Source organism: Cynocephalus volans, chromosome 9 (assembly GCF_027409185.1).
Source record: "Cynocephalus volans isolate mCynVol1 chromosome 9, mCynVol1.pri, whole genome shotgun sequence".
NCBI classification, from domain to species: Eukaryota; Metazoa; Chordata; class Mammalia; order Dermoptera; family Cynocephalidae; genus Cynocephalus; species Cynocephalus volans.
The window spans coordinates 132,950,286-132,962,491 of record NC_084468.1 but is presented as its reverse complement, the minus strand read 5'-3'; the positions used below and the strand labels follow the sequence as shown (position 1 = coordinate 132,962,491).

Genomic DNA, 12,206 nt, shown 5'->3' with positions numbered 1-12,206 from the left:
CTCTTACTGATGGTTATACTGCCTCTGGGGAATTGGGGTGTGGGAGGAGCAGGGGTCTAGATGCACCTTTCTGAACCAGTGAGTCCATTTGTTTGAGATTGATTTCAAAAGTAAAAAGCTGTTTAATAAGTACTTCAAATTGTAAAATACCATTCTAAAATGCAGTGCATGATTCAAACATAAAATAGCTGCTTTATTGCTTGATTTTAAAGAATGGCACTTAGACATTGTGAAAAAATTATTTAAGCTTCCTAAATTGACACCTTTTGCAATATCATTTATTCTGTCTCTGATATAGTTTTCCCCATTTAGGTGTTTTTCAAAGAGGAGCAATGTCTATATTTGCTATTATCTTAAGAACTAACATATTAGAATAGTTTGGATGAAAATAATTTGAGACATATTTTAAGAAAACTGGAAAACTGGCAGGGCTGAATTTTGAAAGGTGGCACCAACGTTCCCAGCTTGTGCCTCATTCCCCTCCGCCCCCCAATTTCCCTAGCTTTCCTTGAAGCTAGGATGGGCCATTCGGTATATGTATTTTTTGCCAGTAAGAGATAAGCAGGAGTTGCTTTATATTCTTGAGCCACTGAACTAACTAAATCCAGTAACTGGCTGCCTTTCGATTACGTTTGTTATTTGACAAGGAAGAAGAAGTCCCTAATTTGCCTAAAACATTTTTTAGTTAGGTTTTCCGTTATTCATAGCCAAATTTAACCATAAGCAATAGAACCACCATTTTTTGAGGTACAGTAGTGTTTGCGATTTCCATTTCTCTATATTAGCAATAGTAAAATTCATACTGAAAGTCTGAAAAGTTGGTGTATTTAATAGTATATCTATATGGCTAAAACTTTTAGGGCAACAAAATAGTTTAAAATTTTTGGTTTATGCTTTCTAGTCTAAGCAGGATGTTCTTTAAAGTTGATTTTGCTGATGTAAAGCTCCTCTTCCTAGCTTCTGTGGCTGTCTCTTCTGCTAGAAGATTGCATGAACTTATATGGCCCATATATATCACTGAGATGGATAAAAGCAATGTTTAAAAAGTTCTAAAAGAAAAACACTTTCAAGAAAGCATAAGTTGCTATTATTAAGGAATGTGTTATAAACATTCTTTTTGTTGAGCTACTTTATGTCTAATTAACCCAGGCTATTTTGTAAAACTTTACAAGATGCCTTAGAATCTTCATTTTTATTGTTTTTTAAAAATGTTCAGCACACTATCTCATAACAATATAGTCTGATTTTGAGAATGCAGAAATAATTCTCAGCTTATATTATTAAAATGTCCATTAAACCTAGAATTTTTTAAATATTCTTTTTCAAGTGGCAAGACATATAATGGAAAATACTTAGCAATAAATTAGCAATGACTTAATTTAAAAGCTATTTAATATGCTTCAAATGACTTAAAAAACATAACAATTAAAAATTAATAAAATACCAAACATTAGAAAACTATTTAAAATATTAAAGCAGTATTTCCAAAGTACATTAATGTTTTTATTCTCTTATTGATAATTGTTTAATGAACTGATATTCTAAAAGATATTCCTAGAATTCTATTTCTGATCAAATATACACAGTTCCAGTATTGGTAAAGTACTCCTGAATAGTCTTCTCAAGAACACCTTATTTATTTCCCTTTTATTAACTTTAAGATATATATATATATATGTATCTCAGTTACTGTTCTGCAGATCACTTAGTATGTGAGTGGTGTTTGGGTCAAATCAATGTACAATATTCTGGTATATGTTACTTCGGACTAGAGATGGGCTGTAGAATCACTGCCACTTCCAAGTAACTGTCTATAGCAGATACATCCCTTAAGGTGTACTTAAGCGTAAATTGATATTGTCAATTTTCTTTCAACTCTATAAGACTAGTGATGTTTATTTCACTCAAAACTCCTGTTCTAGATTTATTTTGGAATATTTCTAATTTTTAGAGTTTGGAATTGGAACTCTATTTTGACTTAATAAGGAAGGTAATCTAAACACAAAAAATGGCAAATGAAAGAAGATCACTCAAAATAGCCCCGTTAGAAATTGGGACTATTGATGTAAAAAAAAAATTGTTTATGGCTAAAGTTTTATAGACGAAGAAATTGAGGTACAGAGCTGTTAATAACTTAATCATGGTCTGAGTTAGTTGTGGCACAGCCAAAATTTAAACCCAGTTTACTCCAGAACCCCTGCATTTTAAAATTAATTTATTATTTTTTAATGCTGATGAATTAGTGTTAGACTTTTTATTGAAATATATTGTATACTGAAAACTGCACATAATTGTACAACTTGCTGATTTTTTGCAGAATGAGTAGTCCAATGAAACCAGCAACCAGAATAGGAAACAGAACATTACCAGCACCAGAAGCCACCTTTGTGCTCCAAAGTTGTTACCACAATTGAAATTCAGTCATTCTGTGGCCAGTTGGCTCAGTTGGTTAGAGCATGGTGCTAATAACAGCAGGACTATGGGTTCTGCAGTTGAAATTCATTCACTACCACAAGTGAAATGCTGAAGGATTTTAAAATGAATAGGATACCCAACAGTTTATTCCTAAATACTTTTGTATGCTTCTCTAAAAGATTATATTTTCCTACATAGTCCAAAATAACAGTAACACCTAAAAAACTTAATAATATTTCTTAATATTATCTCATAGTTAACCAATATTTAAATGTATCCTTGTATCCCCAAAATATCCCTTATAACTTGTTTGCCCAACTTGGGATCTAATCATGAACTGCTTATTGTAGCTGGTTGTTTTGTCCCTCAAGTCTTTTTTATTCCAGAACAATCATTTCTTCATGACAATGACTTGTTGAAGAGACTAGTATATTTGTCCTGTGGAATGTCCCATCTTCTGCATATATCTGTTTGCTTTCTTATAGTAATTATTTAGCTTGTACTTCTATTCTCTGTAATTCCTGTAAACTGATAGTTAAGTGTAAAAGCTTGATTTAAAGCAAATATTTTTAGATGGATTAGAGTCATGCATTGCTTAATGAGAGAAATACATTCTGAGAAATGCTTAATGTTGTTAGGCAATTTTGTCATGTGAACATCATAAAGTATACTTACACAAACCTAGATGGTATAGCCTACTACACACCTAGGCCGTATGGGATAGCCCATTGCTCCTAGGATACAAACCTGTACAGCATGTTACTGTGTTGAATGCTATAATCAGTTGTAACACAATGGTATTTGTATATCTAAACATATCTAAATGTAGAAAAGGTACAGTAAAAAAAAAAAAAAAAAAAATATATATATATATATATAAAGGATTAAAATGGTACACCTGTATAGGGAACTTACCCTTAGCAGAGCTTGCAGGACTGGAAGTAAGTGAGTCAGTGAGTGAGTGGTGAGTGAATGTGAAGGTCTTGGATATTACTCTAACACTACTGTGGACTTTATAAACATTGTACTCTTAGTCTACACTAAATTTATTAATTTTAAAAAAAGGTAATTGTGCTTTGACATTATGACAACCACCACATTGCTATATGATGGGAATTTTTCAGCTCCATTATAATTTTATCAGTGGGACCATTGTCGTATGTGTGATCTGTCATTGACTGAAATGTCATTATGCAGCCATGACTGTATAACATAGATGATGTTGAGTACCTCATATTGGAACACATGATGAGACATGCTGACTCAAAGTCATGTTGAAGTTCTGCTCTTAACCATACCACCTCTGAATCTGTAGGAGAAATACTAGCAAATGTATGGGCAAACTGGTATGTCTAGGATCTACTCCTCAACAGCATCCTTGTCTTAAGAATGAAAGTATTTTATACATGTCTGTTCCTTACTGGTGTTTTAGGTTATTTAGGAAACAGTAACATAGGAAAATGTAGCATGTTAAAAGATATTTTCTACCTTCAGTTTAGAATAGTATTAACTTTGTTTTTAAGGTAGATAGTTCTCTACTTTATCCATCAAAGTGTTACCCAGCTAACAGGAAGTCTTTAAATAATAGTTGTTTTTATTTTTTTTAATCAATAGGTTGGGAATTCATGTTTTTGCATGAGTTAAAATTTGTGCTTCTTCAAATGGTGACATTACAAGTATGTGTAAATATAGAAAGAGAGTAAAAAGGAGAGGGAGTTTAGAGAAATGAGTTAAATAGTTAAACAGGATAGATAAAGATAAGAGAAGGGTCAGGAATATGAAATAATTAAAACCACTATGTCTAAATACAAAACACATTAAAATATAAAGGGTATAAACAAAAACATTTTTAAATGATCACATTTTTCTCTTTACCGTTAATTACATGAAATAATTATTTTAAAAAGAAATGGGCTTTCATTAGTTCATTACAGTTTTATCACACTGATTTTGGGAGCACTGAAACAAAACCTCTGCTATATTAGCTGGAGTTCCCATTAAGCAGCTGATTTGCCTGAGTCCTCATTAAATTGATGACTCATTTGCTTATAGGCAATAGCATCTGATATAGTTCAAGGATATTTAGGGATCGAAATAAAAACTGTTGCATATATAGCCTTATTGATTTATTTCCAATTTTCACATGCTAAGTAGTTTAAAATGTTAATATTCCCTCCCTCTCTTTTTAAAAGGAACATATATGAGGGTACTTCAAAAAGTTAGTGGAAAATGGAATTAAGGTAATACAGATCTTTCCATGAACGTTTTGAAGACCCTGTATATTCATTATATGAGATGTAAACTTAGTAGCATGTTCTCATAGGTTCTTTGTAGGGAAAGAAGTGTTTAAAAGCATTTAGGCTATTATTATTGTAATAGTCTTGTTTTGTACAGTTTATAGAAAACAAGGATTATTCATGAAGAACATAATGTAACTATGACATGTAACTCATACCTAACATGACAGGTATCTTAAAAACCTTTCACTAATGTAAAAAATGTCATATCGTGGAAAAGAGGGTAGGGTTATTCATTTGGAACACTGTATGATATTCTAAAATGTCTTAAAACAAATGTGAACAGAAATGTATACATTTGATATACTACTTGTTCTTCATCTGGAAAACCAAGAACTGGAGTGAATGATCTTATAAAATTTAATAACTTTGCAATTATTGTAAATCATCTAGGAATATATTTTATAGTGAAACAATTTAAAGGATAAAAAGGAACCATTTTTTAAAAAAAAACCCATCAATGTCAGAAAATAGGTTTAAAAATGTTAGTATTTTTTTCCCAATAAAGATGGGTTTTATTCTTAAGTGGTGCATTTTGGGGGCTTGGATATTGAGAATGTGTCACTTGCTAAATGTTTTTCTAGAGTCAAAGAAAATTTTTTCAAGGTGATAGCAAGGTGATATCCAATGAGCCTTGATTATCTGGTTACGTTTTCCAACATTTGCTTTTAAGTCTAGTTTTTAGTGTTTGAGCATTTTCATTTACAAATAGAAGATATTTACCTACATAGTAGAAAATTCTTTCTTCCTAATAGGATAGCTATTTTCCCCCCAATATTTTCAGGGCTGTTAGAACTCAGGTCAATAATTATTGGTTGTGATGTATGTAAAAATTTTAATTTCAGAAGTAATTTTTCCTTTTCTCTTTTGAAAACCACAGTCTAATTACATATTAAATTTATTCCAAAGGTTATACTTTTAAAATCTTAAATCATTGTGTCTATTTTATGTATACGCCCATTCTTCTCTTTCTGTTTTATATGACAGTTATAGACTTCTTCACTAATAGGGCTTACATTTCAAGATAAGGCTGCATGTAAACAAATTAACTTTTAAAAATAGAGAGCAATTTCATTTGTAATAATATACCAATTCATAAATTATCACTAGTATGTTTTTTTAAAGATAAATGACCCATCATATAACCCATTCTATTAGGTAGTCTAGATGTCTTTGTGTTCTGGGAGATAAGGCTCTTGTATTATTATACCCTAATAAAATGAGTTAATGTTTTAGTATTATTGATAAAAGAGCACTTGGATATATTTAATAACCAAACTGAGAAACACTTAATTTTAGTTGTCTGTAGCAATATAACACAAATTCTCCTGTAAAACAAATTGCACTTTTGGAATATATTTTAATGTGTATTCAACAAAGGAGAAAATGAGGTGATTGAAGTTCAATTTGTAGCATGTTATTAACCATTTCCACTTGACTAGATGAGTAAAAGGATAATAGATGAGGGTTTTATTATTACCTTTCTGCTAAAATGAAGTGGTATAAAAGATAAGGTGACGAGATTAATGAACATAAGGAAAAGGAGTAATCAATCAAGCTCCAAGAGGGAGATGGGAATGACAGTACCCTATGAGATCTGCAAGAGCATGCCTTTTAAAAAGTGGACTTTTTCATACAGTTTTCATTAAACTGTTGAAAATTGACAGTTGTGGTTGGAAAACTGAGCTAAAACTAATGGTATTTAATCAAACTTTTGTGATGTTTTGTTTTTATGTTTAAATGGTACACATGGTATAAATATGGCACTGAAGCTCGATTTCTTATATTTGTGAGCTACAAAGTGTGTCTTTTGAGTCCATGTGTTGTATCTTTCTTTGATCAATGGAATTTACACATAAGTTTTTCTGTTGGACTGCAGTTACAATTAAGCATGGAGTGCCACTTGACCAAGTCTCCTTAACTTCATATTGCTTACTGGTATTTTTTGAAGATTTCAAAAAACCAAAATAATTTTGTGGAGGTTGATTTCATGACAGTGTTAATTTAAGCTGTGCCCATCTGCTCATTCGACAAAATTTGTTGAGTGCCTACTACATTCCAGGAACTTTATTCATTGAAAATATACCCTTGAGGAAATATTGGCAGTATTTTTTATTAAGCTTATAATCTAGTGGGGATAGACATACAAATAAAAATGTATGTCACATAGTGATAATTACGAGGAGAATAATAAAGCAATAATGCCTCTTTAATAATGTGTATATCAGAAGAGAGCTGAATGAACTGAGGGAACAAGCCATCAGGACTGTATAAGGAAGAGAACATTCCAGGCAAAGGAAACCGTAAGTGGAAATGCCTAGAGGCAGGAGTGTGATTGTAACAAGGAAGCATGGTGTTTCTGGAAAGTCAGTAAAGGGGGGATTGCATTGCAAAAAATCTGGAAAATATAAAGTAAAGAGTTATGAAATATAGTCTAAAATATTTTGATTATAGGATAAGTTGTTCATTCAACAAATATTCATTTAGTGTCTATATGTACTCCTAATTCTGGGGATATGCCAATTAGGACAAAAGTCCTTGATCTTCTGTAACTTCCATTCTAAAAGGGGTGGGAGAGAGAGAGACAATAAGTAAATAAACAGACAAGATAATTTCAGATAATTCAGTACTTTGAGGAAATAAACATGGGTGAGATTGCTTGGGGAAAAGGGCATATTGAGATTCAGTTTTAACTAGTTCATGTTGCTGGTACTTTTCCTAATCTTACTTTATTTCTGAATTCAAATCATGATGGTGAGATCATGAACACAACTTTCTGAGCTTCTCTGTGTAATTCTTTAAAAAAATTTTTTTTTATTATTTTTATTTTATTTTATTATTTTTTTATTGGCATATTCATTATTACAAATCATTCTTATTCTTTATTTCCCCCTCCCCCGCCCCTCTCTAATAACCATAAGTTTGTTCTCTCCATCTAATAGATTAACTGTTCCTCTGTTGGTTTGTTGCCTTGATGATCTGTGCAGGACTGAGGCGGGTGTGATCAAGTCCTCCCTATTATCGTAAAGCAGATGTTGCTTCTATTACTCTGGAGTGTGCTTTGTGGAGAGAGCGGACCTCTTCACTACTTCTTCTTCTTCATCCTCCCCTTCCGCCTCCCCCTCCTCCTTTTTTTTGGTCCCTGCTGGTGCCTCTCCTTGTGTCAGTGAAGTTGAGAGTCTGGCATGCCATCTGCACAGTAGCTGTGACTTCTGTCATAGATACCAGCCGCTCTTGTGGCAGCCATGGCAATTGTGGTGGCCATGAAGGGCTACCAGCATGAATATGGCGTTCTTTGTGTGCTCTTTACCTGGCTGCCTGCGGGGTTTGGCTTCTCCTGGCTACATGCCTCAGGACCCCAGTGGGGCCTGGGGTGGTGGTGGCTCCACGCCTCAGTCTATCTGTGTAATTCTTACCTCACATTATTGTTATAAGTATTTAATGAGATATAATGTATGTAAAGTACCTAACACAGGGTCTTTCTCTTCCTTTTTTGCTTTTCTAAAAGAGCAAGAAAAAATCTTGTTTAGTAATTATAGTGGATTGAATTATGTCCCCCCAAAACTCACTGAATGTTGAATTGTGTCCCCCAAGATTTATGTATTAGAAACTTAGCTCGCACTGTGACTGTTAAGAGGGTGGGAAATCCTATTATGGTAATTGAAAGGTGGAGCCTTGAAGAGGTGATTAGATTATAGGACCATGAAATAGTGAGTGGATTAATAATGGTGGTCAGGGGTGTGGTCCTGGGGGCTTTAAAAAGAGAATGAACGAAGAGGTTGGTCTCTTGCTCTCTCTGCCCCACCATTTTTGCGATGTGAAACTCTGCTGTCACTGTCACCACCAGCAAGACTCTCACCAGATGTGTTCCCTGGACTTTGGACTTCCCAGCCTCTGAAACTGTAAGCAATAAATTTTCATTTTCTTAAAAATCACTCAGTTCCATGTATTTTGTTATAAGCAACAGAAACGAACTAATACAATAATTGTCTTAGTTCAGGTTTTCCCAGATTGAGATGCTGAGACAAGGGTTTAAGTGTAAGTAGTTGGTTTGGGAAATGCAGGGGACACCATGAAGAAAATGGGAAAATGATACAGGTAAAAGGGAGACAATGATGGACACCTATTAAACCAGCTACCCGAGGAGTTTAACCCTATGGAGAAACATTTGGAAATAGTGCAAAATATGTCCCAGAAGTTATACTAGCTGAGACTTGAGAGAGCTCTGGTATTTATACAGCAAGTTCTGAAAGCTGTACCAGTTAAGTGTTCCATGTCCAGCCGGTACTCTCAGGCACGGAAATGTGGATAACTGCCAGGTAGAAGTCTGCAGGTGCACACTGAAAGTTCCAGGGGATATGACCAGGTCCCTGACAATGTCTATTATGGTAATTAATCTTATTTTTAGGCAACCAGGGTTCCTGAGTAACTTAGTATTTATCACTAAATTCATATTTTCCCCACCCCTTTGATGATTCTTTTCTCTCATGTTTTTCTCTATACTTTTCTGTTTCCTTAGCACTTTTGTACTTTCATAGAGAGTAGATTCCCTGAAAGGCCGACACCCTTTATGTTTCATGCCTGCGGTTTGGACAATTCTTCTCTTAAATCATTTTCTGAATTTGTCTGAACCAACATCACCTAAGATGTACTTCTCCATTATGCCAGAACAACCTTTTCAAATTTTCAAATACTAAATATCAAAAGATTAAAATACCTATTCAAATATTAATTCCTGACAAAATTGGCAAAGATAACTTTGTCTAGATTTTAGAATGCAAGGATTATAAAATAACATGATGTCTGGGGTTAGTTTTTAAATAAGAAAAGTGTGGTGGGGAATAGATAAAAAGAGATAGAATTGACAATTACTGAATCTAGATGATGGGTACATGGGAATTCATTATATTCTTCTATGTTTTTGTTTGAAATTTTTCATAACAAAAAGTAGAAAGAAGAATGTACTGATTGTTAACAGTCGACTCTGTTTTAAGCTGAGTATTGCTTTTAATATAAGCTAATAATTAGTGTTTGTTTTACATGGGGACTCAGTGACACTCCTACTTCTATTACCACTTCTAACTAACTAACCAAAAACTTTAACACTTGAAAATTTAACATTTAGATCTGCACAAAATAGATGAGAGAAGAAACATGCCTACTACCATAAAGGTAAAGAGTGGTTTCTAGTCAGCTAGACTTAATCTAAAGTCTGTTTTTATAGACACACACACCTACATATGCCAATAAACCAGTCATGTGGGAAATTGGTCAATTCTGGAAGCATGAACAGAATAAATCATTGGGAATGAGGGAATTATTGGCACTGCCAGTGATTTCCATATATTTGACAATATATGTTTTTTCTGTGGGAGAGGAAACCTTTATACCTTTAAGTCTTGGTGACATGTATGGTCCCACTGTAGAGATGGATGTGTCAGGCTGTCATAGCTAAGGCGATTAAAAATTTAGATTATTTTGCTCAACTTTCTTTATTTGATTCCATGCACACCAAAAGACCCCATATCTAATTGTAGTTTGGCTTTTCATGGAAATATCTATAGAAGGACTAATACCTTGGTCAAAGGACTCAAGACATTATTTTGCAACTATTTCTCCAGCTATTCTAAAACTATATTTTGTGTTTGTTTTAAAATTTTGGGTCTGTTTCTTATTTTCATTGTTTTTCTTTGCTAGCTTTAAAACAATATATATATTCCTTTTATTTTTAACAGAAAAATACGTTACCTACCTAAAAAAATCCAATGTTGCTGCAAGGCTCTTTATTACATAAAAGCAATCCTCTGCCCCATCCCTTGACCCACTCCTCTAAGACAACCTTACCACTTTAAAAAAAATTATGAGCTAATGCTGCTATGTAAAAATATTTATCAACCTTAAACATTGTGTATAGACTTCCTCTTATGGAAATTAAGAATGTGTCACTCTTTATCATCATATTCTACACACACAATTTCCCCTATCCCTACCCTCCAAATGTGGATATATCATAATCTTAATTAAATCAGAAGAAGTTCAGTGTTTACAATATAGTGACTATGTAAATAATGGTCATTATTGAAGCATCAAGTGATTCATCAATTCTATACTTTTACCTAAAGCATTCCTGAATCTTTCAGGGCTAGGTCAGGAAAATAGAAACTATTTTACATGAAGGAATTCAATACTTGGAATTAGAGGCTTATACAACCAGCAGAAAACCATTGCTGGTTTTCAAGAAATATGGAAATACAAGAATTACAGGTGAACCACAGCTACTAATGTCAGTTGTCTTTGGCACCTGGAAGCCACTGCTTCTGCCCTCGAATGTCCCTGAAAAAGAGTGGCTTCTCGTTTTCTTTTGCCACCTAAATTGTATACAAATGCATTCATTATGGGCTCTAAATAAAAAACCTGCTAGCAAGGGATGTAGGAAATATAGTTCATAAGTTTGCAGTTTCTACTTTACAGGATAGTGCTTAGAAAAGCAGGAATGATGCTGAGAGTAAACAAGCAATTTCCAGCACATCTTCGTTGTCCTCCATTCTGCTTGAAACCTCCTTGTTTACCTTTTATACATTGCTCATACCTATCATTTTAGGATTTATGCTGCATTAGATTCTGTTTCCTAGGTCCTAGTCTTTCTTTTCTTTGTCTTATTACTCCCTTTTGGTAATGCTCATCCTCTAATAAATTCCTAAGAAGTGCATAAGATCTAATTCTGTTGCTTTAGGGTTTTTTTTTTTTTTTTTTGGTTTGGTTTTTTGTTTTTGAGTTTTTGAAGTTCTGAAATAATCTTTAGTCTTCTTTCATGCTTGATTGGTAGTTTGTCTGGGTATGAAACTGAATATCACTTGAATATCACTTTCCTTTAGAATTTAGAAATTGTGTTCCAAGTTCAGCCACTACTACCCTCAAATACAGAGTTCTCAAGCACAGAGATGTAGATGTCTGGGATTATTTTACTTTATTTGTATTGATTATGAATATTCATGGGGTACAAAGTAGACCATCACCACTCACACCCAAGATGTTATGGCCAGATCAATACTTGCAGCGTGCCCATTACCACAAATTACGATTATACCCTATGTCCCTCACCCAATTAATCCCTGACTTCCCTCCCCTTCCCCCGCACCCCCCACCACTCCACTTTGTATCCCTAGGTATACTTTCTCCCTCTGCAGGTCCTGTGCACCACTGTGGTCTTTCTTTCCTTCCTTCTTTCTCTCTTAGCTCCCACTTATGAGTGAGGACATGCAGTGTTTTTCCCTCTGTGCTTTGCTTATTTCACTCAACATAAGTTTCTCCAAGCTCATCCATGTTGTGAATGGCAGAATTTCATTCTTTTTTATGGTGGGGTAGTATTCCATGGTGTATATATACTACATTTTCCTTATCCAGTTTATGGACATTTAGGTTGGTTGCATATCTTGGCTATTGTGTAAACACAGCTGCGATGGACATGGGAGTGCAGCTGTCTCTTTGGCATGA

At 33.9% G+C, this 12,206-nt stretch overlaps 1 protein-coding gene across 6 annotated transcripts in view; it reads left to right on the top strand.

Moving 5' to 3' along the window:
• Nucleotides 1-12,206, top strand: part of LRBA (LPS responsive beige-like anchor protein) — a 754,439-nt gene that overhangs the window by 468,180 nt on the left and 274,053 nt on the right. The window lies entirely within an intron of this gene.